Source organism: Mauremys reevesii, linkage group 1 (assembly GCF_016161935.1).
Source record: "Mauremys reevesii isolate NIE-2019 linkage group 1, ASM1616193v1, whole genome shotgun sequence".
NCBI classification, from domain to species: Eukaryota; Metazoa; Chordata; order Testudines; family Geoemydidae; genus Mauremys; species Mauremys reevesii.
In genome coordinates, this window is record NC_052623.1 from 360,967,774 (window position 1) to 360,994,406 (window position 26,633).

Here is a 26,633-nt window from a genome sequence, read left to right on the forward strand (position 1 = left end):
GAGCCTACAGAACCCCAAGCAGAAAGGGAAAGGTGAGAACTGGGGTGGGGGGACAGAATCCCTGTTGAGTGGAGAATGGGAAAATTTGAAAGAGGTGGAGTAAGGAAAGGGAGCAGCAGTCAGAACCCCTGGCAGGGATGGAGATTGGGGGACCCGGCTATTGAAAGGAGGAGGGAATGGATGCACACACAGCGCCCCCCCCCAATGAAGGGGGAAGGGGTCCTGGCAGTGAGGAAAGGAAGGCCACCCAGAGCCTCTGGTGTGGGGGAGGGAGGTGGAAATGGGTGTGGGGTAACTGGGGGATGCTAGTAGAGAGGGAAAGGTTAATGGAGTCAAATGGGTGGAATGGGGCACACACAAAGCCCCTGCCATTGCAGGGGAAATCAGGATGCTTATGGGGGGGGTGGAACCCCCTAGTTTATTTCTATTTGATTTTTTTAAGGGAAGACTCAGCAGTAGCCACTGCAGTCAGGGCATACTCTTCTTGGCCACAAGATAAGAGTATAACCTTGTGTAACCCAGATCTCTGTCACACAACAGGGACCAGGAAACAGAACAATCTCTTCCCATCATGCCTCTATTGCATCCTTGGTACCAAACTTCATCATTCATGGATAGGCAGCTGATGTAATAAGACCATTCCCCAGCATGCAGCCCAGAACTGCCTTACTGCTTCCTTGCACTCCCAATCTGCCTTGTCCCCACTTGTTGTCTTTTCTCTGATACTTGCACCGTAAGCTCTTTGATTTTGTTCTGTGTTACTACAGCACTTAGCACAATGGGGGCCTGGTCCATGACTGGTACCCTTAGGCGCTTCTGCAATACAAATAATATATATATATCGCCAGCTGAGCTCCCCCCTACCACACAGAACTTTGGCTCACTCTCCATGAAAGGCAGGGAGGTGCCCACAGACACCCTGGTACCAGTGACTCTCCGATAGGCAAACAGACAAGACATCAGAAGCCTCTCCACTTTGAGGACTCCAGCTCAAATACATGCTGCTGGTGTAGAACTGACAGAGCCCTGTCATTGGTGGGCAGAATCAAACCTGGGGCCTCTGGAGCTAAATACATGAGCCTTTACTACATGAGCTAAAAGCCACATAGCTGTTAGCAAAGGCTGTAGCAGACTCATTAATCTTTAAGTGGTTTCGGTGTGACTAGAGGGGACAGAACACCACACCTAGGAGGTGTGTGTGTTACACTGGTACATTGAGGCAGTCAGTAATTCAGTGGAAGTTTCAAATGTGCTTGAGAGTAACAGGTGAAGGCTGACACAGAACACAGGTCAGATAAGAAAAAAACACTGCAATAACATCCACAGCTCCTTCAATCCTGGCCAGCAAAGGGTGAATACTTGGCTTGGACCAGATCAGCAAATACAGGAGATCCTGACTCTGGCCTGGGGCCAGATCAGCAAAACCACTGAAAACTCCACAAACTTGCACCTCACCAACATAGTATTCTATGGGTCTGTTGACACTGAAACTGGAAGGTGTAACTTCCAGCTGGAGGAGACAGACCCTATATCAGCCTCAAATCATAGTCCATCCCAGCAGCAGCTCTGCAGTCCAGAGAAAGGTTCCCAATAAAAACCAGGGAATTGAAAATCATTTACAAATGCTTGTACATACATATTTGCATATAGACACACATCACGACCACAAAGACGTGCACATCACCAAACTAACTGTACCACCAGACGTACCCTTTGTCCTCCTTAGCTTTTATGCCTACCCCACTGTTACTACTGACACTCAGACCACTTTGTCTTTCCTCTAGATCCTAAACAAAACATGGGAAGGAATGTAATGGTTTGGTTTCTTTGTAAAGCAACTAGTATAATTTTGGGAGCTGTACGAAAATAAGGAGCCTTATTCCCCCTTGTTTATATAGTCACAGATTTTAGATTTTTATGCTGGTGTAAATCAGGAGTTATTTCATTGAAGCAGAGTGCAGCAATTTAAATAATTTGTTCAGTGATTTAAAATCACTTGATTTTTTTTTAAATTAGGTTGAGGCTTTGTAAATCGAATTTGAAAATTTGTGCTAATGCAATTTTGAGTTCAAATTTATACAGAATTAAATTATAAATGTTGGTTTCTTTAAATGCCACTACTGGTAGGGTCTCACTTGAATTTTACAAAATTGCTATAGGCAAAAACCAAAATATGGTGCAGCCCTGCAAACACTTTACTCACATTAACAGTCAATTGGACCACTTGTGCTTAAAGGTTTGCACCATCAGGGGCTGAAACTGCATTGGTTTTATTGAAAACTTTTCTCCTAGTGGCACAAAATCTTTATCAATTCAAAACAAAACTGCTTCAATGTTAATGAAAAGCTATTTAGACTTCCAATATATTAACAAAGTTAATATTAATTTATACATACAGGCCAAATTTTTAAAAATAGGAACCTAAAGTTTGGTTCCCAAGTCTATGTATAGGCACCTAAGAGTAGAATTTTCTAAAGCACCTACAGCCCAGATTTTTAAATGTATTTGCAACGCTGAGCACAGCAACACCTAATGCCTAATTGATTTCGGAGCCCAAATCTCATTTTCAAACGGGATTTAGGCACTTAGGAGCCAAAATCCCATTGACAGTAGATGGGAGTTAGGTCCTAAGTGCCTAACTCCCTTTTAAAAATGAGGTTTAGGCTCGTAAATCACTTAGGTGTTGTAATGCTGACCACAACAACACTTAAATACCTTTAAAAATCTGGGCCTATGTGCCTTAAGAGCATAAATCCCTTTCAGTTCAGGCTGCAAATTCTGACAGAGGCAGGCACTCTGCTCAGGACACTGCAGCTTTCTTAACTGGTGGAAGCTCAATACAGCTGAAAGCATTGTTGGCTGCAAATAAAATACAGCCTATTCACTTATCAGAGTTGTGTCTGAGTCTGTGTTGTTCTCACAGCCAGAATGTTAAGGAGGCCCTGGAATTGTCTTTTTCAGCCCAGATGAGTATTTTAAATGTGAAACGTCTTAGTAGAAAAAAATCTCTGTACAATCTGAAATTCTACTAAGAATTAGGAAATTAAAGGAACAAAGCGCAAAACATCCACTGTAGCAACTTAAGACTACAAAACGTGAAGAAAGTAAAGAACTAGCAACATGTAAATTAAAAAAAATCTTAATTTTTAAAAAAATTAAAAAATATTTTGAAGTTTTAAAACATTTATAATTGTGTTAATCATGATTTTTATCCACTGAAGCCAATCAAGCACAGTCAAGACAAACTGATGCAAATCACACCTGCTCTGTCTCCCAGCACATACTGCCTCATCCACAGCAGAACACTATTATGGGACACCATTCTTCCAGACACTGCCATTTTCGCTACCTCTGACTGAACCACAGCTCAGAGATCCTCTCTGTGCTACAATATCCCTTTGCCATTCTGTCAATGGACCAAGGAACCAATCCAGTCACTTCCAGAAAGACATCTCTTGATTCAAGACATGATTCAAAGAAAGCCCTAGTCACCAGCATGGTAGTAATATCTAACCAATCTCCATAACCCCTCCCACCTCACCTCCACCAGCCTCCTCCTCCAACCTCTTTCTCCCACTCCACCCATGACTGCAGAAGCAACAGGCCCAATGTTTCAAACCAGCAACCAATAGCTGTCCCACACACTGGCTGAGAGGTGTGACTTTCCGAAGACCTCAGGCTGCCTCACTGTCTCCAGAACTGAGTCAGCCAGGCAGGCCACAGGGGAGAGTCTTGTCTAAATATTTTTACTGCACTTAGCACCATGGCATCTGATTGCAAACAGCCAGAAAAGCTGCATCCTCCTCCTCCCCGGAAGAAACACCAAGAAAGGGCATGCAGTAAAGTGGTTGGGTTTTGACTGGTTCGGGGGGAATGGGGAGGGAGGTTGGATTTGCCTCCTTTCTGGAAGATTTTGTGGCTCATCATCCAATGACCTAGTCAAATGCAGTGCTCCTTGAGGCCCAAGAGACCATTGGATTGATATAACAGATAGAGATGGAAATGAGGCTATGTTGGATCTCCCATGACAATACTATACCACAGTACTAGCTAACAATCCAAACAACTGGGTTTGATTGTGTTAGGGGGATCCTGAGGCACTGAACCATGCTAAGTGAGTAACCAGCATCTCCTACAATAGCAAGAGATGTGAGCTGCAACACAAGTTTAGTGGGTAAGGTATGGTACAACACTGCGCTACTGCAATCCCACGGTGGCAGGGATCATCTCTTACAAACTGAGCACTTACATTATTGGGGGGGTGATGGGATTAACAAACCCCTCACTAAGGCTGAGGCAGGGGAAAGGCTGGAGCAGTACTGGGGAAAGAAGCAGTATAAAGAGAGCTCCCGCAAGCCAGGCATGGCCTCTTACTGAGGTGGCCTGGCTGTGCATCGTTCCCCGTCCCCTTTGAGACATCACCCCAGAGGTAGGGAGAACCACATGTGGGGCACCAGAGGGTTGTCTGCGCCAGCCCTGAGACTCTGGGAGTTTGGATCAAAGCGCTACAAACAGCAGCCATGCCCCAAGCTGAGACACTGAGTGGGGAAGGGGAAGATGAACAGGAAGTGGGCCAAGTGTAGCCCAGCTCATGCTGTCACACTTTCAGGGCCTTGGGCCAGGATCTGATGGAGCAGGAGGACCCAGGTCCCCTTACCCACCCCAGATTTCCCTATACCTAGCACTGAGACGGAAGGACTAGGGCTTACCAACAAGAAAGCTGACCCAGCTAAACCCCATTCAGGGGGCGCCTGACGCACTGAACTGAAAGTGAGACTATAGCAGCAGGCCCTGATCAACAGGCCTGCTGACTGAACGGACAACCCCACTACAGGGGGTCAGCAAATAAAATAAAAAAAGTAAGAATGAAAACAGAGACTTATGAGGGAATAGGGAGTGGTCCGTTCCATCTGGAGAATGCAGTATTTGTCAAGTACAATAGTGACAGAGTATGACTTGTGAGTGATGTAACATTTTCAGGAGTTACCAGTTAATGTTTACTGCAAATGCTCATTCTCATTATGTTTATTTGAATGTATACAAGTTAGAACTCGAATAAGTGCTCATTGACAACTGTGGTGCCATTAGCTTTAGATGCTAAGCATATCAGCTGTAAAGTTGCTTCCATGACTTTCTCTCTCTCTTACTGATTTACCTTTCATGCACAGAACTGCTCCCTACAGGTTACACCCATGCAAGAAAAACAAAACATGCTCTAGTGCCAAAAATTGCAAGTGGACTGGTGAACAATGAGGCCTACATCATAAAGGCCAAAAACAGGTCACGTGATGAGAAGGGAAAGTTATTTAGTCCAGAATGTGATACTGGAACTTCTGGCATTGAATGCAAAATGCATCTCTGACTTGGCTTTCCCTCAGCAAGGTTTTCAGAAAATAAGTGAATAATAATAATAGCAGCAGCAGCAATTTTACAGGGACGGAAGAGAGACAGAGATTGCTGTTCAGTATTTAAATACTTGGGAGGCACTCCGATATTTCATGGATGGGGCCATATAACTATCTTGATAGTCAGATAGATAAGGCAAATAAAATCAATTAGAGTAGATAGGAGGTAGAACAGCAAGTTGCCAGGCATGATATCCAGTCACTTCAAACCAGTATAATCAGATGAGGCAGCATCCAGGAATATTCATCCATAAAGGCCCCTTATTATCTTGTTTTCATGGGTTAAAGCCTAATAACCCAAGAATGCTGACGGCACCACACTAAAATTGCTGCTCAGCCCCAAAGACATCCTCCGATTTGTTTTAAAGTCTTTGGAGAAGAATTATGAGAAGATCTGTGGTGCGCCAATGAAATAATCTGTGCTCTACTGTAGGTGTCAATAAGGAGGTGGCAGAGGCAGAACTCTTCACTGGAATTTACTCTTCTCTTCAAAAGCTCTTGCAAAGGAGACATGGTCTACACACAAATAACTGGTTTTACTACACATCTGATTTTTAAACCTGTTTAACTAAATTGGTGCAACTTTGTGTCCGAACATTCTTATATCCTCTTATATCAGTTTGGTACATGCTAAACTGAGATAAGCCAGGTTTTAACCAATATCATTGCACACACACAAAGTTTAATTACATTAGTTTAATTTAAATTGGTTTAAAACCAATGTTAAGTGTTCATGTGTTGACGAACCCCACTCTCAGTCATATTTGGACAATTAACTCCCACCTGGCCTCCCTTTACATGAAAAGATAACAGGCTCAGCTTGTACGGAGACCCTCACCCACACTATTCCAGTATGCTGGAAACTGGACTCACTGGATAAAGCAGAGCAAACGGAAAGTACAGCTTTTTGAAACTGTCTCATAGTGGCTGTCCTGTGTCCAAAAGTCGCTGCTAGAAGCAAGGTGTCTCACAAGGTAAGATTTGTGGGATGCTTATTATAGGGCTCTGGTTGCCTCTGAATCTGTATTCTCCACAGCCAGTAGGCTAGTTGCACACAGTGGGGATGAGAGAGGAGGAACTGAGCCTTGGAGTTTGGGCTGTGAATACCAAACTGAGGTTAGAAAAAAGAACAGGAATACTTGTGGCACCTAAGAGACTAACAAATTTATTTGAGCATAAGTTTTCATGGGCTACAGCCTCTTCGGATGTATAGAATGGAACACACAGACAGGAGATATTTATACATACAGAGAACATGAAAAGGTGGAAGTAGCCATGCCAACTGTAAGAGACTAATCAACTGAGATGAGGATCTTCAGCAGGAGAAAAAAAACCTTTGAAGTGATAATCGAGATGACCCATAGAAGGTGTGAGGAGAACTTAACATGGGGAAATAGATTCAATTAGTGTAATGACCCAACCATTCCCAGTCTCTGTTTAAACCTAAGTTAATTGTATCTAATTTGCATATTAATTCAAGTTCAGCAGTCTCTCTTTGGAGTCTGTTTTTTATTTTTTTTGTTGCAAAATTGCCACCTTCAAGTCTGTCACTTCGTGGTTAGAGACGCTGAAGTGTTCTCCCACTGGTTTTTGAATGTTATGATTCCTGATGTCAGATTTGTGTCCATTTATTCTTTTGCATAGAGATTGTCTGGTTTGGCCAACATATATGGCAGAGGGGCATTGCTGGCACATGATGGCATATATCACATTGGTAGATGTGCAGGTGAATGAGCCCCTGATGGCGTGGCTGATGTGATTAGGTCCTATGATGGTGTCACTTGAATAGATATGTGGACAGAGTTGGCATCAGGCTTTGTTGCAAGGATAGGTTTCTGGGTTAGTGTTTCTGTTGTATGGTGTGCGGTTGCTGGTGAGTATTTGCTTCAGGTTGGGGGGCTGTCTGTAAGCGAGGACTGGCCTGTCTCCCAAGATCTGTGAGTGTGAGGGATCATCTTTCAGGATAGGTTGTAGATCTTTGATGATGCGCTGGAGAGGTTTTAGTTGGGGGCTGAAGGTGACGGCTAGTGGCATTCTGTTATTTTCTTTGTTGGGCCTATCCTGTAGTAGGTTGTAGCCCACGAAAACTTATGCTCAAATAAATTTGTTAGTCTCTAAGGTGCCACAAGTATTCCTGTTCTTTTTGCGGATACAGACTAATACAGCTGCTACTCTGAAACCTGAGGTTAGAAAATGCTTCTTGTTACTCAGATGAATGTGGTTTACGAGGTCTGTAACATTGGCAGACCAGTTACCAGCTCAGGCCAAGGTCCCCATACCTCAATGGAATACCAACAAAGACAGAACTGGAATCAGTCTGGCTCACCTGGGTATTAGTATTGTTAAAATAGGATTAGAGTTATAAGAATGAGTTTAGTGTTTAGACTTTATTGAATGCTTGTGAGCTGCTGCCTGCTCATTTATAACACCTGTGTATAAAATTTATAACATAGTGTAAGGTAATAGTTAAATGTTTGCATTGTGAGCCTCTGTAACTGTGTAAGGCCTGGTCTACACTACGCGTTTAAACCGATTTTAGCAGCGTAAAACCGATTTAACGCTGCACCCGTCCACACAATGAGGCCCTTTATATCGATATAAAGGGCTCTTTAAACCGGTTTCTGTACTCCTCCCCGACGAGAGGAGTAGCGCTGAAATTGGTATTACCATATCGGATTAGGGTTAGTGTGGCCACAAATCGACGGTATTGGTCTCCGGGCGGTATCCCACAGTGCACCATTGTGACTGCTCTAGACACCAATCTGAACTCGGATGCACTGGCCAGGTAGACAGGAAAAGCCCTGCGAACTTTTGAATTTCATTTCCTGTTTGTCCAGCGTGGAGAGCTCACCAGCACAGGTGACCACGCAGAGCTCATCAGCACAGGTAACAATGCAGTCTCCTGAGAATCGAAAAAGAGCTCCAGCATGGACCGCACGGGAGGTACTGGATCTGATCGCTATATGGGGAGAGGATTCCGTGCTAACAGAACTCCGTTCCAAAAGACGAAATGAAAAAACATTTGAAAAAATTTCCAAGGCCATGATGCAGAGAGGCCACACCAGGGACTCAGTACAGTGCCGTGTGAAAGTTAAAGAGCTCAGACAAGCCTACCAGAAAACCAAAGAAGCAAAGGGAAGGTCCGGGGCAGGGCCACAAACATGCCGCTTCTACGCTGAGCTGCATGCAATTCTAGGGGGGTCCGCCACCACTACCCCACCCCTGTCTGTGGATTCCGAGGTGGGGGTGGTAATCGCAGCCATGGCTGAGGATTCTGCGGACGGGGAAGATGAGGAGGAAGAGGAGGACGAGCTTGTAGAGAGCACACAGCACTCCGTTCTCCCCAACAGCCAGGAGCTTTTTCTCATCCTGATGGAATTACCCTTCCTGCCCTCCCAAGCCACTATCCCAGACAATGAAGCCATGGAAGGGACCTCTGGTGAGTGTACCTTGTAAATATAAGACATGTTTTAAAAGCAAGCGTTTTTTAATGATTAATTTGGCCTGAGGACTTGGGATGCATTCGCGGCCAGTACAGTTACTGGAAAAGTCTGTTAACATGTCTGGGGATGGAGCGGAAATCCTCCAGGGACATCTCCATAAAGCTCTCCTGGAGGTACTCCAAAAGCCTTTGCAAAAGGTTTCTGGGCAGCGCTGCTTTATTCCGTCCTCCATGGTAGGACACTTGACCACGCATGTAGCAAGTAATCTGGTATCATTGCATGACAAAGCCTAGCTGCGTATGGTCCCGGTGATTGCTGGCATTCAAGCAACATCCGTTCTTTATCTTGCTGTGTTATCCTCAGGAGAGTGATATCGTTCATGGTAACATGGTTGAAATTCAGGAATTTAAGTAAGGGGACAGAGATGGCCATTCCTACTGGGCTGTTTGCCTGTTGCTTAAAAGAAATCCTTCCCTGCAGGTAGCCAAGCGGGAGGAAGGGGGGGGGCACGATTGGCGCTGCTTTTTTCTGCGTTTGGCTAGCAGGGATCTTTCCTGCTACCAGCCACGTGGTTGGGGGTGGTGGAAAGGGGGGTGTTTAGCAGTGATCTTCCATGATACCAGCCACGGGGTGGTTTCTGCTGCTGCACGTTAACAGGAAAGAAGCAGCACTCAATGGGCTTTGCTTGCTATTTGGGAAAGGAGGGCGCTGGATAGATGAAGGCTGCAGAAGACGAAAGACAATGGCTTACCATGGCCGCATGCAAGCAGAATTCTGATGCCCGGACCTGCGTCTGTGATCTGTAACACCAAAGCCGCAGGAACTCATTTAAGAAGCAAAATGCGACCTTGTAGTGAAAACACATGTGCTATGTAAGGTGAATAGTGTTGTTCACCGTGAAAGAGTATGACCATTGTTCTCAAAAATGTATCTTTTTAAATACTTCTCTCCCTTTTTTCCCTCCCTCATGCAGCTGCAAATTTTTCAAGCATCCCTACTACGTCCCGAAGGCTATCTCAGATAAAGTGGCAGGAAAAAAAGACGCGAGAAGAAATGTTTTCGGAAATAATGGAAGTGACCCGCAATGAAAGAGCGCATCTGAATGAGTGGAAGGACGTGGTAGCAAAGTACAGGAAAGATGCCAGTGACCATGAGGACTGGAGGGACCAACGTGAGGATAGGAGGGACGAACGTGAGGACAGGAGAGATGCTCGAGATGAGAGGTGTCGGCAGGAAGATCAGCGGTGGCGGGATGCAACTCTGGGGCTGCTGCGTGATCAAACTGACATGCGTATGGTGGAGCTTCAGGAACGGCAGCAGGATCACAGAGTGCCGCTGCAGCCCCTGTATAACCCCCTCCCCCCCACCATGTTCCTTAGCCTCCTCACCCGCCAGACGAGTAAGAACTCGTGGGGGTAGGCTCCGTGCACCCGCCCACTCCACCCCAGTGGACAGCCCAACCAAAAGGCTCTCATTATTATGAAATTATGAAATTTTTATAGTGGCCTTTTACTTCCCTACTATTCTCCTCCGAAACCCCACCCAGGCTACCTTGTCAGTTCTCTCCCTCTTTTTATAATTAAGTAATAAAGAATACATGATTTTTAAATGAGAGTGACTTTATTTCCTTGAAAGCAAGCAGTGATCGAAGGGGGGGGGGGTCTTACAGTGAATGAGTCAATCAAGCGGGGGGAGGGTTTCATCAAGGAGAAAGAAACACAACAGTCACACTGTACCCTGGCCAGTGATAACACTGGTTTTCAAAGCTTCTCTAATGCGCACCGCTTCCTGGTGTGCTCTTCTAATCTCCCTGGTGTCTGGCTGTGCGTAATCAGCGGCCAGGTGATTTGCCTCAGCCTCCCACCCCGCCATAAAGGTCTCCCCCTTACTCTCACAGAGATTGTGGAGCACACAGCAAGCAGCAATAACAATGGGGACATTGGTTTGGCTGAGGTCTGAGCGAGTCAGCAATGTGCGCCAGCGCGCCTTTAAATGGCCAAATGCACATTCTACAACCATTCTGCACTTGCTCAGCCTGTAGCTGAACAGCTCCTGACTATTGTCCAGGCTGCCTGTGTATGGCTTCATGAGCCATGGCATCAAGGGGTAGGCTGGGTCCCCCAGGATAACGACAGGTATTTCAACATCCCCAACTGTTATTTTCTGGTCTGGGAAGTAATTCCCTTGCTGCAGCCGTTTAAACAGAGTAGTGTTCCTGAAGACGCGAGTGTCATGAACCCTTCCCAGCCATCCCACGTGGATGTTGGTGAAACGTCCCTTGTGATCCACCAGTGCTTGCAGCACCATTGAAAAGTACCCCTTTACGTACTGGGTGGCCTGGTTCTCCGGTGCCAAGATACGGATATGGGTTCCATCTATCGCCCCACCACAGTTAGGGAATCCCATTGCAGCAAAGCCATCCACTATGACCTGCACATTTCCCAGAGTCACTACCTTTCGTAGCAGCAGCTTAGTGATTGCTTTGGCTACTTGCATCACAGCAGCCCCCACAGTAGATTTGCCCACTCCAAATTGATTCCCGACTGATCGGTAGCTGTCTGGCGTTGCAAGCTTCCAGAGGGCTATTGCCACTCGCTTCTCAACTGTGAGGGCTGCTCTCATCTTGGTATTCTGGTGTTTCAGGGCAAGGGAAAGCAAGTCACAAAGTTCCATGAAAATGCCCTTCCGCATGCAAAAGTTTCACAGCCACTGCGAATCGTCCCACACCTGCAACAGTATGCGGTCCCACCAGTCTGTGCTTGTTTCCCGGGTCCAAACTCGGCGTTCAATGGCTAGAACCTGCCCCATTACCAGCAGGATCTCCAAAGCGCAGGGGCCCGCAGTTTGACAGAATTCTGTGTCCATGTCCTCATCACTCTCGTCGCCACGCTGCCGTAGCCGCCGCCTCCTCGCCTGGCTTTGCAGTTCCCGGTTCAGCATTGAGTGCATGAGAACGCGCAAGGTTTTTAAAACGTCCATGATTGCTGTCCTGAGCTGAGCAGGGTCCATGCTTGCTGTGCTATGGTGTCTGCACAGTTCACCCAGGAAAAAAGGCGTGAAACGGTTGGCTGCTGCTGCTTTCACGGAGGGAGGGGTGAGGCTGTACCCAGAAGCACCCGCGACAATGTTTTTTGCCCCATCAGGCACTGGGATCTCAACCCAGAATTCTAATGGGCGGGGGAGGCTGCGGGAGCTATGGGATAGCTATGGGATAGCTACCCACAGTGCAACGCTCCGGAAATCGATGCTAGCCTCAGTACATGGACGCACACCGCCAAATGAATGTGCTTAGTGTGGCCGCGTGCACTCGACTTTATAAATCTGTTTTACAAAACCGGTTTCTGTAAAATCGGAATAATCCTGTAGTGTAGACGTACCCTAAATCTCCCAACAGGAGAGAGACATTAACTAGTGTGAATTGCTGTCTCCAGGCCCATTGACACCAGACTGACTAGAGCAGAACATAAAAGATGACAGAAGACTTCGCTGTTTACTCTACCCACCTGTATGAAGATGAGTTTTGCAAGTGTATTCCTCCCCTCAGCTGAGTTTGCACTCAAAGATGAAGTGGGAAGGGAATAAAAACCCCAAACCAGGAAGAACTGTATCTCATTGCTTCTTGGATTCTGGAAAGCAAGGATTACTAGACATAAGCAAAAGATCCCCACTGCTTAGCCCTAAAGGACACGTAGAGTTTGCTTACCATAGAAACATCTATTACTTTTTGGAAACTTAAGATTGTAACTCATTTGTGTGCATATGTCTACCTGCTTTAACCTTGTAAATAACTCTCTGGTTTCCTTTGCCTGTTAATAAATCTTTAGATAGTTAATTATAGAACTGGCTACAAGTGCTATCTTTGGGATTGTCGGTGACCCCATGTTACAGCTGTTATAGGGCCTGAGGAGTTTACACTTAATTGGTTGGTGAAATCTAAGTACAGAACTCCCCACCTGGTTGGGGTTTGTGCCCTGGTTCTTAACTGTCTGCCCTGAGGTTGATACTCAGGCTCTTAAGTTTCTGCAGAGCAGCCTGACAAGGCCTGTGAGCAAACACCACCTTTCCTTACAGCTAGCACAGTAAGAAATGTTGTATGGGGAAGAATCCTGCTTTAGCCCCAAGGAAACGACCTCGATGAACCCTGTAAGGTTTTCTGTCTCCTACTTCTACAGTCCCGAGTAGGAGCAGAGACATTATTTTACCTCTGTATTTGGCACTGCTGCGCCCAGCTGCTGGGATGCTAAGCCCAGTTCTGGTGTCCACAAGTCAAGAAGGATGCTGACAAACAGGACAGGGTTCAGAGAAGAGCCAAAAGAATGATTAAAGGATAAGAAAGCCTGCTTTATTGTGACTGAGCTCCCTGAGTCTATCTAGTTAGTTTAACAAAGAGACAGCTGATGAGGGACTTGATTACAGTCTATAAATATCTACACGGGGAACAAATATTTTAAAATGGTGTCTTCAATCTAGCAGAGAAAAGTATAACACCATCCAATGACTGGAAGCTGAAGCTAAACAAATTCAGACTGGAAATAAGGTGTAACATTTAACAGTGAGAGTAATTAATCATTGGGATAATTTATCCAGGCTCATGATACATAAGAATGGACATAGTGGGTCAGACCAAAGGTCCATCTAGCCCAGTATCCTGTCCTCTGACAGTGGCCAATGTCAAGTGCCCTAGGTGAACAGAACAGGTAATCATCAAGTGATCCATCCCCTGTCACCTATTCCCAGCCTCTGACAAACAGAGACTACGGACACCATCCCTGCCCATCCTGGCTAATAGCCACTGATGAACCTATCTTCCATGAATTTATCTAGTTCTTTTTTGAACCCTGTTACAGTTTTGGCCTTCATAACATCCTCTGGCAAGGAGTTCCACAGGTTGTTTTCATGTTTCCATCACAGTCATGATTTTACAGACCTTTATCATATCCCCTCTTAGTCGTCTTTTTTCCAAGCTAAACAGTCCCAGTCTTATTAATCTCGCCTCATACGGCAGCTGTTCTATACCCCTAATCATTTTTGTTGTCCTTTTCTGAACCTTTTACAATTCCAATATATCTTTTTTGAAATGGGGCAACCACATCTGCACGCAGTCTTCAAGCTGCAGGCATACAATGGATTTATATAGAGGCAATATGACATTTTCCATCTTATTATCTATACCTTTGTTAACGATTCCCAACATTCTGTTCGCTTTTTTGACTGCCACTGCACATTGAGTGGATGTTTTCAGAGAACTATCCACAATGACTCCAAGATCTCTTTCTTGAGCGGTAATTTAGACCTCATAATTTTATATGTATAGTTGGGATTATGTTTTCCAATGTGCATTACTTTGAATTTATCAGTATTGAATTTCATCTGCCATTTTGTTGCCCAGTTACCCAGTTTTGAGAGATCCCTTTGTAGCTCTTCACAGTCTGTCTGTGATTTAACTATCTTGAGTAGTTTTGTATCATCTGCAAATTTTGCCACTCCGCTGTTTATCCCTGTTTCCAGATAATTTAGGAATATCTTAAATAGGGCTGGGCCCAGTACAGACCCCTGGGAGACACAACTATTTACCTCTCTCCAGTCTGAGAACTGACCATTTATTCCTACCCTTTGTTTCCTATCTTTTACCAAGTTACCAATCCATGAGAGAACCTTCCCCCCGCCCACCCCGATGCAAAGAATTCATTTAGTTTCTTCACAATGGCCTTATTGTCCTTGAGTGCTTCTTTAGCATCTCGATTGTCCAGTGGCCCCACTGGTTGTTTAGCAGGCTTTCTGCTTCTGATGTACTTAAATAAATTTTTGCTATTACTTTTTGAGTTGTTGACTAGCTGTTCTTCAAATTCTTTTTTGATCTTCCTAATTATATTTTTACACTTTATTTTCTAGAGCAGGGGTCTCAAACATGCGGCCCGCAGAGCTCTTCCCTGCGGCCCGCGGAGCTCCCCAGGGCCGCCCAGAGGGGGGGGGGGCAAAGGGGGCAATTTGCCCTGGGCCCCGGGGTCCGCAGGGGCCCCCAAGAGAAAAGCGGAGGCTCCCGCCTCCGCCCCTCTCCTGGAGCCTCGGCGCATAGAGCGCCGAGTCTCCGTCCGAGCGCCTGAGCCCCGCCCCGATCCGAGCCGCGTGGGGAGGGGGCGGGGCTGGGAGCTCTGGGCTGAGCGCTGCGCTCGGCGTGGAGCTCACAGCCCCGCCCCCTCACCACGCGGCTCTGAGCGGGACGAAGCTCAGGCCTCGCCGGAGACGCGCTCGGGTAAGGGGGGGGGAAGCGGGAGCCGCCGGGGCCGGGCCGGGGCCTGGGTGGGAAGCGGGACCCGCCGGGGCCGGGGCCGGGCCGTGGGGGGGGGAAGGGAAGCGAGACCCGCCGGGCCGGGCCGGGGGGTGGGGGAGGGAAGCGGGACCCGCCGGGGCCGGGCCGCCAGGAGGGAGGGGGGAGGCGGGAGCCGCGCAGGGAGGAGGTGGAGAAGAGACAGGGCAGGGGCGGGGCCTCATGGAAGGGGTGGATTGGGGGTGGGGCCAGGGGCAGCAAGGGGGCGTGTCAGTGATGCGGCCCTCGGGCCAATGCACTAGTCCTCATGCAGCCCTCGGGGTCATTTGAGTTTGAGACCCCTGTTCTAGAGCGTATGCTCCTTTCTCTTTTCCTCGTTTGGATTTAATTTCCACTTCTTAAAGGATGTCTTTTTGCCTCTCCCTGCTTCTTTTACTTTGTTGTTTAGCCATGGTGGCTGTTTTTTGGTTCTCTTGCTATGTTTTTTTAATTGAGGGTATACATTTAAGTGGAACCTCTATTATGGTGTCTTTAAAAAAGTTTCCATGCAGCTTTCAGGGATTTTGGCACTGTACCTTTTAATTTCTGTTTAACTAACTTCCTCATTTTTGTGTAGTTCCCCTTTCTGAAATTAAATGCTACACTGTTGGGCTGCTGTGGTGTTTTCCCCGCCACAGGGATATTACATTTTATCATGTTATGGTCACTGTTACCAAGCGGTCCAGCTATATTCACCTCGTGGACCTGATCCTGTGCTCCACTTAGGACTAAATCAAGAATTGCCTCTCCTCTTGTGGGTTCCAGGACTAGCTGCTCCAAGCAGCAGTCATTTAAGTGGATCCCTTCCTGAAGTGATAGGGTTCTCCATCACCTCACAATTTTAAATCAAGATCAGATGCTATTCTAAAAGATGCACCCTAGGAATTATTTTGAAGAAGTTCTATGGCCTGTGTTATACAGGAGGTCAGACTAGATGATCATAATGGATCCTTCCAGCCTTGCAATCCATGAATTCTAGGATTATTTCCTTATTTGCAAGACACATTTGAAAAGATACATACCCAAGACCACTGCCTTGGAGACCTCATGGCCACTGGAAACATAGAATCATAAAAGATTAGTGTTGGAAGAGACCTCAGGAGGTCATCTAGTCCAACCCCCTGCTCAAAGCAGGAACAACCCCAACTAAATCATCCCAGCCAGGGCTTTGTCAAGACAGGCCTTAAAAACCTCTAATGATGAAGATTCCACCACCTCCCTAGGGAACCCATTCCAGTGCTTCACCACCCTCCTAGTAAAATAGTGTTTCCCAGTATCCAACCTAGACCTCCCCCACTGCAACTTGAGACCACTGCTTCTTGTTCTGTCATCTGCCACCACTGAGAACAGCCTAGCTCCATCTTCTTTGGAACCCTCCTTGAGGTAGCTGAAGGCTGCTATCAAATGCACCCTCACTCTTCTCTCCTGCAGACTTAATAACCCCAGTTCCCTCAGCCTCTCCTCATAAGTCATGTGCCCCAGACCCCTAATCATTTTTGTTGCCCTCCGCTGAACTCTCTCCAATTTGTCCACATCCCTTCTGTAGTGGGGGGACCAAAACTGGACACAATACTCCAGATGTGGCCTCACCAGTACCGAATAGAGGGGAATAATCATTTCCCTCGATCTGCTGGCAATGCTCCTACTAATACAGCCCAATATGCCATTAGCCTTCTTGGCAACAAGGACACACTGCTGACTCATATCCAGCTTCTTGTCCACTGTAATCCCCAGGTCCTTTTATGCAGAACTGCTGCCCAGCCATTCGGTCCCCAGCCTGTAGCAGTGCATGTGATTCTTCTGTCCTAAGTGTAGGACTCTGCACTTGTCCTTGTTGAACCTCCAATTTGTCTAGCTCACGCTGGACCCTATCCCTACCCTCCAGCATATCTACCTCTCCCCCTAGCTTAGTGTCGTCTGCGAACTTGCTGAGGGTGCAATCCATCCCATCATCCAGATCATTAATAAAGATATGCAACAAATGAAACCTCTCACTCTAGCTCCTCTTGACATGACTACAAAGCATAGTTTCTTGTGCTTCAGTGCAAGTTGCATATCAGTATCCACAATGCTCAGTACCAGTAGATGATTTTGCTAAGCAAGTTTGAGGCATGTTTGCAAAAGTGGGAATGAGGTTAAGCATCAGGAATGTGCTTGTGCAGGGGGGAGGAGGTTGTTTAGCACACAGCAGTCCAGCTGGCAACCCATTGTGCTGCAGTCCATTATCCTCCATTAACAAGAAATTATAAGAAAAATCAACAGCCTCCAGAAAAAAGATCCTTGAGAGGAAATGATACAAGGGAGTGGAGATCCTCTTCCTTGAAATGAAAGAAAATAAATGAGATATTCTTCTTGTAGAGAAATTACTCCAATGTCATAATGGGGGATTTCAACCATTCTCATATTGACTGGGTACATGTCACCTCAGGACAGGATGCAGAGATAAAGTTGTCAAGAAACTTAAATGACTGCTTCTTGGAGCAGCTAGTCCTGGAACACACAAGAGGAGAGGCAATTCTTGATTTTAGTCCTAAGTGGAGCGCAGGATCTGGTCCAAGAGGTGAATGAATATAGCTGGACCGCTTGGTAATACTGACCATGATATAATTAAATTTAACATCCCTGTGGCGGGGAAAACACCAGAGCAGCCCAATAATGTAGCATTTAATTTCAGAAAGGGGGACTACAAAAAAATGAGGAAGTTAGTTAAACAGAAATTAAAAGGTACAGCGCCAAACATGAAATCCCTGAAAGCTGCAGGGAAATTTTTTAAAGACACCATAATAGAGGCTCAACTCAAATGTATACCCCAAATTAAAAAACATAGTAGGAGAACCAAAGAAGTGCCACCGTGACTAAACAACAAAGTAAAAGAAGCAGTGAGAGGCAAAAAGGTATCCTTTAAGAAGTGGAAGTTAAATCCTAATGAGGAAAAGACAAAGGAGCATAAACCCTGGAAAATGAAATGTAAAAATATAATTAGGAAGACCAAAAAAGAATTTGAAGAACAGCTAGTCAAAGACTCAAAAAGTAATAGCAAAAAATTGTTTAAATACATCAGAAGCAGGAAGCCTGCTAAACAACCAGTGGGGCCACTGGACAATCGAGATGCTAAAGAAGCACTCAAGGACAATAAGGCCATTGTGGACAAACTAAATGAAATCTTTGCATTGGTCTTCACGGTTGAGGATGTGAGGGAGATTCCCAAACCTGAGCCATTCTTTTTATGTGACAAATTAGAGGAACTGTCCCAGATTGAGGTGTCATTAGAGGAGGTGTTGGAACAAATTCATAAACTAAACAGTAATAAGTCACCAGGACCAGATGATATTCACCCAAGAGTTCTAAAGGAATTCAAATATGAAATTGCAGAACTATTAACTGTAGTCTGTAACCTCTCATTTAAATCAGCTTCTGTAACAAATGACTGGAGGACAGCTGATGTGATGCCAATTTTTAAAAAGGGCTCCAGAGGTGAGCCTGGCAATTACATGCCGGTAAACCTGACTTTAGTACCAGAAAACTGGTTGAAACTACAGTAAAGAACAAAATTGTCATACACATAGATGAACATAATTTGTTGGGGAAGAATCAACATGGTTTTTCTTAAGGGAAATCATGCTTCACCAATTGACTAGAATTCTTCGAGGGGGTCAACAAGTATGTGGACAAGGGGGATCCAGTGAATATAGTGTACTTAGATTTTCAGAAAGACTTTGACAAGGTCCCTCACCAAAGGCTCTTAAGCAAAGTAATCTGTCATGGGATAAGAGAGAAGGTCCTCTCATGGAACGGTAATTGGTTAAAAGATAGGAAACAAAGGGTAGGAATAAATGGTAATTTTTCAGAAAGGAGAGAGGTAAATAATGTCCGCCCAGGGGTCTGTGCTGGGACCATTCTTATTCAATATATTAATAAATGATCTGGAAAAGGGGATAAACAGCGAGATGCCAAAATTTGCAGATGATACAAAACTACTCAAGATAGATAGGAAGAGTGCGAAGAGCTACAAAAGGATCTCACAAAACTTGATGACTGAGCAACAAAATGGCAGATAAAATTCAATGTTGATAAATGCAAAGTAATGCACACTGGAAAACATAATCCCCACTATACATATAAAATGATGAGGTCTAAATTAGCTGTTACCACTCAAGAAAGAGATCTTGGAGTCATTGTGGATAGTTCTCTGAAAACATCCACTCAATGTGCAGTGGCAGTCAATAAAGTGAACAGAATGTTGGGAATCATTAAGAAAGGTATAGATAAGACAGAAAATATCATATTTCTTCTATATAAATCCATGGTATGCCCACACCTTGAATACTGTGTGCGGATGTGGTTGCCCCATCTCCAAAAAGATATATTGGAATTGGAAAAAGTTCAGAAAAGGGCAACAAAAATGATTAGGGGTATGGAACAGCTGACATATGACGAGAGATTAATAAGACTGTGACTTTTCAGTTTGGAAAAGAGACAACTAAGGGGGGATATGATAGAGGTGTATAAAATCATGACTAGTGTGGAGAAAGTAAATAAGGAAATGTTTTTTACTCTTTCTCATAACACAAGAACTAGGGGTCACCACATTAAATTAACAGGCAACAGGTTTAAAACAAACAAAAGGAAGTATTTTTTCACACAACGGACAGTCAACCTTTGGAACTCCTTGCAAAAGAATGTTGTGAAGGCCAAGACTATGACAGGGCTAAAAAATGAACTAGATAAATTCATGGAAGATAGGCCCATTAATGGCTATTAGCCAGGATGGGCAGGGATGGTGTCCCTAGCCTCTTTCTGCCAGAAGCTGGAAATGGGAAATTGATGATTATCTGGGACACTGGACACAGGATATTGGGCTAGATGGACCTTTGGTCCGACCCAGTATGGACATTGTTATGAGAAGCTAGGTGTAGGGCCATACTTTCTGAGTGTGGGAAGACAATATTCCCTTAACATGAGGCACACCTGGAGGCTTCTGCTTCAAAGTCCTTCCTGTGGCTCATGAGCAATTTCAGCATACAACAAAATCTTTTTCAGGGCTCAGTTTGGCTGGAATGCTGGCAAGAACTGTAACAAAAGCATCCAGCTCCCAAGAGCAGAGGGGAGTGGGGTGCCATTTGGTCACATTTCCAGTTGCTAGCAGGATGCAGTTGAAATACCAGTGATCTGACAGGTTTCACACAGACTATTAGACATCAACAAACAGAGATTTCATTCACTCCTACTACAAGATGTCAAATTATCAATTTTCTTACATATACAAAGAGGGTTTAACTGTCCTCTCTGGAGGCCCAGTGAATGATTCTCTAACCCTGCATGAAGAATCCCAGACTGGGTTCGGAGACATGAAGCCAGACCATCACTTTGGGCTGTGACCCAGACCAATGCCATATGCGAAGTAGGGTCAAGACTTGGCTAGAGCTCTCTAAAGAACACCTAGTAGTGCTGGTGATTAAGTGGAAACCATTCTGTCCCTCAATAGCAGAATCCATTGGGAGCACTCTCCCTTCTGACTTTGTGCTCCGGGGTGGTGCTGTGATAAAGGGAGTGGTATGGTTGACTCTGAACAGGGAGCTCTTGTTTCAGAGTCAGTAACAGTGTCTGCACAGTGGAAAGGAGAAGTGTGCCACAAGGAATAGCATGAGTCATTCAGTGGAAGCCCTGTCCCCACCGAATCAGTATGAACCACAGTGGATTATGTCTGGCACAGTGCTAGGGGATGCTGGGAGCAGCTGGTAGTGTGGGTGTCTATGTGAGCACTTTCCCTTTGGAGTTAGCACTGACCCCAAAGCCTCACTGCAGTGTTAGTCTTATGTCGCAACCAAAGGATGGTACCATCAGCAGTGATCAATCCCCAAATCCCTGGCCACTCATATACATTAGCAACCCATGGTGTTTTTGGCAAGTGTCAGGGTGTTAACCCTGATGTCCCAGCCAATTTCTAACTCAGCTAAGCACATTCTGTGATTCTACTGACCCAATTCCCACCACCCACCATAACCTCAGCTGGACACAGGTTTGTCCTTTGCTTCCTGACCTAAACCTGCTGTTAAACAGCTGCTGCGTTCCACCCCAGAGGCGCATGCATTTCTGTAGGTGACATTAACTGTAACACAATAGGAAACTTTTCATTGTATCTTTATTTATTATGAGATGGAAACACTAATACTACCTGGAGTCTGGCTGTGAAAGAGGACTAGCTTTAGTTAACTGCCCCAGGAGGAAAACACCTAGCATGCCTCAGCAGGGGTAGTTGCCTCACGCAGTATAGATCTCCTGAGTTATCCAATTAATGTATTGCAGAGCATGGAGTCTGAAAACTCTGCACACAAAGGTGAAACTCCTTTAACAAATGAGCACATCTGTGTGCTGGGATGTTACACTTCCCAGAATCCAAGGGAAGGTCTGCCAGAGATATTTTCTTCCCAGATATAAAATTGTTACAGGCTCAGAGAAGGTGATCCATGCAAAAAGGGTGATTTAGTTGGGAATTGGTCCTGCTTTGAGCAGAGGGTTGGACTAGATGACCTCCTGAGGTCCCTTCCAACCCTGATATTCTATGATTCTATGATTTTAAATGTCAGGGTAACTGACATCATCAAATATCAGAGGGGTAGCCGTGTTAGTCTGGATCTGTAAAAGCAACAAAGAATCCTGTGGCACCTTATAGACTAACAGACGTTCTGCAGCATGAGCTTTTTAGTGGGATGACATCATCAAAGTCTCTTATTTACCCGTATGAAACCCTCAGTCCCGCTAATTGTTCACAGTCAGTCTAGGTAGCCCATCTTCCTGTCCCTAGGTAGTCCACATTCCTGTCACTTTTCCCCTCAATATCCCACCTCAACATCTTCCACTTGTTTCTTACACCCATTTGTTGATTCTTCTTTTCACTTAGATTACAAACCCTTTGGGGCAGGGGCAGGCTCTGATAGGAGTACCAGGGGCCCTAATCTCCACTGGGCATTCTGGGCACTGCTGCAATACAGATAAATGCTAAATAACAGCAAGAGATGTTCAGCAGGGAGACCCCCTGCCCCCTACACCTTTCTCTCCATCCTCACAGAGAGCAGGGGGCATCAGTATAAGGATGAATAAGGTGAGCCCACAGGAGACTTGCTTGAATGGCTGCTTTCTATCTCTCCCCATCTGGGTGAGCAGGCCTCTCATTTTCTGAGACAAATAACAGACCAGAATTTCTAAGAAATTAAGTAAATAGAAACCACAGAACTAAACATCATCTAGGAGATTTCATGCCCTCTCCCAACCTTCCCCCGGACAAGTGCCTGACTTGACCAGACCCTCCCAGCTGCCCAGAACCCCAGTGGCAGAAATATTTCCAACCTTTCATGTTTTTCTGCCTCTATAGTGGCTTCTTGGACAACATGCTGATAACTCACAAACAGAATGCTACAAAGTCACAGTTCAGTATTACCAACACCAAGCTTTTGGGGGCACGAATCAGGCCCTCAAAACCAAGAGACTGGTCGACATCATGAGATTTTAAAAAAAAATTAACTATGTTCTTTTCATTTGTCTTCTGGTTTCTGAATACTACAGTTCTCATTTTCAGGCTTTTCTCTGCAACCACAAGGACTAAAATTTGCTTTATTCTGAAATGGAAGCTGACATTCTCACACAATCACGTGGATCTGGGAGCTGGGTCTTTAAAAAAATTTAAGGACTAGCAATAAAATTGCAGAGTTGGCAAGACTGAGTCATGAGACAATTCAGCCCAAACCTGGGTCATTTATGAAAAAGTTATGAGCATACAGAAGGCAGATTTTTAAACAAAACTAAGCAGCACCAAAATGTCACCAGTCTGTATTGTCACACAAGGGAAAATCCTTGACACCCCAACCAACAGCCATAATAGCTTTGTTGAAGACAGAATACCAAATTCCAGGACCACGGAGGACACCACCCAACCCTGCCTCCAGAGATATCCTAACCATCACTGCCATGAGAGAGACACAGCCACAAACACAAATATATTTAGAATGCAGGGAAGGTACAGAATACAAGGATCCTCTTTCCTTTCCCTCCTCCCTCCCCCACTCTGTAATACCAAATGCGGCTGGCCACGGAGATGTAGTCTTGTACTCTGCTGAGCAAATGGACAAATCTCTTATAGTATTCAAAACAACTGCCTCTAGAAATATGCTATGCACCACAGCACCACGAGATCCCACAGCACCACAAACCAAGTAGAATCAGTTCTGTTTTCATGTCATTGTCCTGAGAGAGCTGTACACTATATACTGTGCCCAAAAGAAATCAGCTATGTGCATCCATTTTCCCAAGGGAAATAGCCTCAAAACTGAGGCCTCAACCCACACAAAGGAAGGAGTATCAATATACACACCAGTTTGCTTAGAAATGTAAGCCAACTACATACAATGGTCACATCACAGGGAAATAAACTCTGCCCTGAGACTGGTCTCAGAGATATTCCACAAAAAGTGTTTCTCAAATACAAAACCTCTCACCCAAATCCAATGCTCCTGTGAGATCCATCACATCCATCAGCCACAATGCCACAGCACATGAGGGCCGTCCTGGCATCAACACGCCACGACACTACTCACAGAGAGAGAGAGATGCCTAGGGCTGTAATTGTGAGAATGGAATAGGAGAAGAGGATGGAAGCAGAGGGTACCTTGCTCTTCACTCTGGACCTGCTAGCCCCTGAAGTTTGCCTTTTGCCTTTCTGTTCAGTCAGTTTTCTTCCTAGGGAGGAACCCATGTCCCTCACTCTGCCCCTCTCCTTTCTCACTCCGGTCTCTCAGTCCCGGCTGTCTCAGGCCAGAGCAGGCTTCACACTGGGATGTGGAGCTTGCAAACACATGCATTCCACAATCTTATTCTTTCCAAGTAAAGCAGCAGCAGTCTGTGCCGAGGGTACAAGTTACACCAGCGCTGGCTTTCAGGACTGTGTTCTCTTCAAGTGAGCAGCAGGCGTGCATGTCACACACACACTTTTGTCTCACTGTGTGACAGTCTCTCCCTCTCTCTTTGCCACTCTATTTCTCTGTCCCTCACAGGGAGCAGTCTCTCTGGTTGGCTGCTGGATATGGGCTTCTCCTTTGCTGCCTGATCCTCACGACCTCGGAGCGACACATCAGTGGATGCAACACACATACACAGAAAAAAGCTAACTAAATTAAATGCACAAGTCAGCATCTTCCCCACAGAAATCAGGTGGGATTGGAGGCTCAGCTTCTCATTGCACTGCCCTGTCTGGATACTAAGGGACAGATTCAATACAGTTTGGGGAACAAAAGAAGACCCAACACAAAGGAATTATTTTTAATAGAGGTTTGTCTGCAAAGTGCCTATATACTTCCCCACACATCTTTGGGGGCAGCACATTGCACACAAGCTCAGATGTCCCCCCACCATACACTAGTCCTCAGCCCCCGCCTTTCTGGAAACATGGCCCTCAAGTTGCATAGTCCACTAGTGCCATGCAATAGTGACTTGAACTCCTTGCCACTAGGAGAGTACGGGACACTCATGTCCATTGCACAGATGTTCTTGTGTCAAACATCATGCTACTCACTGCACAAAATCTCTCCCTTGTGTCACTCCACAGATACAGTTAGTCCCATGTTGCGGCAATCCTGCGAAGGCTAACGGAAGGGCCTGTAATTCTCTCTTCCCAGGATAGAGGGTCCCATCTGGAAGAACAAGCCTTTTGGGGAGATTGTTTTCTCTCTTTCTGCTTAGGATCTGCTCAGAGGTCCTCTCATTCAGCTGCTGCTGTTTTATAGACCAACTGACCCCTTTCTGCCCCTCTGCCCAGCAGCATAAGTCAGCAGCATCAAAGATCCCAACATCCCAGCACTGCCCTGAGGAATTGTGCCAGGAGCTGAACTGAGGAAGCCTAAAGCTGGAGGCCAAACAGACTCCAGCACTGCCATGGGCTCTGAGGAAGAAACAGGGACAAATGGCATGTGTCTGAAGGAAACTTCACACTGCACTAATAATACACTTTCCATTTCACACTGCAAGAGTGACTGGCAGCTGAAGAGGCCGTGCCTGGAGACGGCTCAAGGCAGCCCCAGCTTGAGTGGGTCAGAGTCTATGCCTGAGAGTAGATACGAGGGGTCCCCATCCAAGCAGGTCAGAGTCAAATGATGGCATGTGGGGAAGAACACCCATCATGAGCTTCTCCATAAAGCCACTACTCTCTCCTCCTTAAGTCCCTCTTCTCCTGTGACTCTCATAAGAAATCAGCCCTTATTGATGGCCAGACCGCAGGGAGTCAGGAGTAGCTTACACTATTTGTTTATTTATATTTTTAATACTTTCAAATGTGTTGGAACCATCAAGCAAGCTATATACACAGCTAACCTTTGGAGCTGTGGGACAGGCAGTCTCGTCCTCATTCCTCTTTTATCATCCATTGTTTCTCATACTTGCTGATTCCATCTTGCTTCCAATTAAACCCTAAGCTCTTCAAAACAGGAAATCCTGTCTTTCTAAGTCCTTGTGCAGCATCCAGCACACCTGGGCCCGATCCTGATTGGCCCTCTATGGACTACCACTATACAAATCAACAACAATTAAGGATACCTTGGCCTGGGGGGAGGATCAGGCTCGGGGAAAAGAAGGGGTGTCTATGCCTGTCAGTAATATTTGAATCCCCCAGCTCTGGTGGGTGAGAGTCCCTGCTTGCTGGTGACAAGAGGGGTATCCCAGCCCAGGGAGTGAGGGCCTGATCCTGGGGAAATCCTGAAGAAGCCCTAGTCCTCTCTACTATAGTACCATGAGTTTCTTATAGTGGAAAGCAAGTCACAGAATCATGCCCCAGCTTCCTGGGAATAGGAAGAGCACCATGTCACTGCATTCAGACAAGACATGGACAGTGCTGGGTCACTCTCCAGCACCATTTTTGTACCATTACCACATGGCAGATAGACTGGCCATAGCTAAAAGGGCATGACTGTGCTACCATCTCCTCCTGAACCCCAGCTGCTCAGTCTGAATTGTGAAGTACTATGGAGAAAAGGATATGTGAGTTTCAGCAAGTTTCCTGAAAAAAAAAATTCTTCCAAGTGCAATGTCTGAACTCTCTCTCTCACACACACACCACCCATCTGCAGTGTACTTGGGAAGTGGAGGACTTGGAATGTACATTCCCTTCCAGGAAACAGTCAAAAAAAATTATTTTGCTCTTTTTACTAAAGCGGTCTCCACTCTGAACTTAGTTCAAGCCAGATGACTAGTCCCCAAAGAAATCCGACGCTCCTGTCCAGATACATACATGGGTTAAAGCCTGTGGACAAGGCAGTGCAATACTGTTTCTGTATGTGAGGTAGAGAAGCCCTGCAGTGTCTGCCAGGGGAGAGGAAGGATGCTTGTCAATGTACGGCATTGTGCTGTACTGGTATTCAGTGACTCATCAATATCAGCAAATAAAGCAGCTCTTCAGCCGGCCCATCATGTGTTTCTCCCAGCCTCACCATCCCA

At 45.7% G+C, this 26,633-nt stretch overlaps 1 protein-coding gene across 1 annotated transcript in view; it reads right to left on the bottom strand.

Annotated features, from left to right (window-relative positions):
- SHANK3 (SH3 and multiple ankyrin repeat domains 3) overlaps window positions 1–26,633 on the bottom strand; it is a 653,367-nt gene that overhangs the window by 590,219 nt on the left and 36,515 nt on the right. The window lies entirely within an intron of this gene.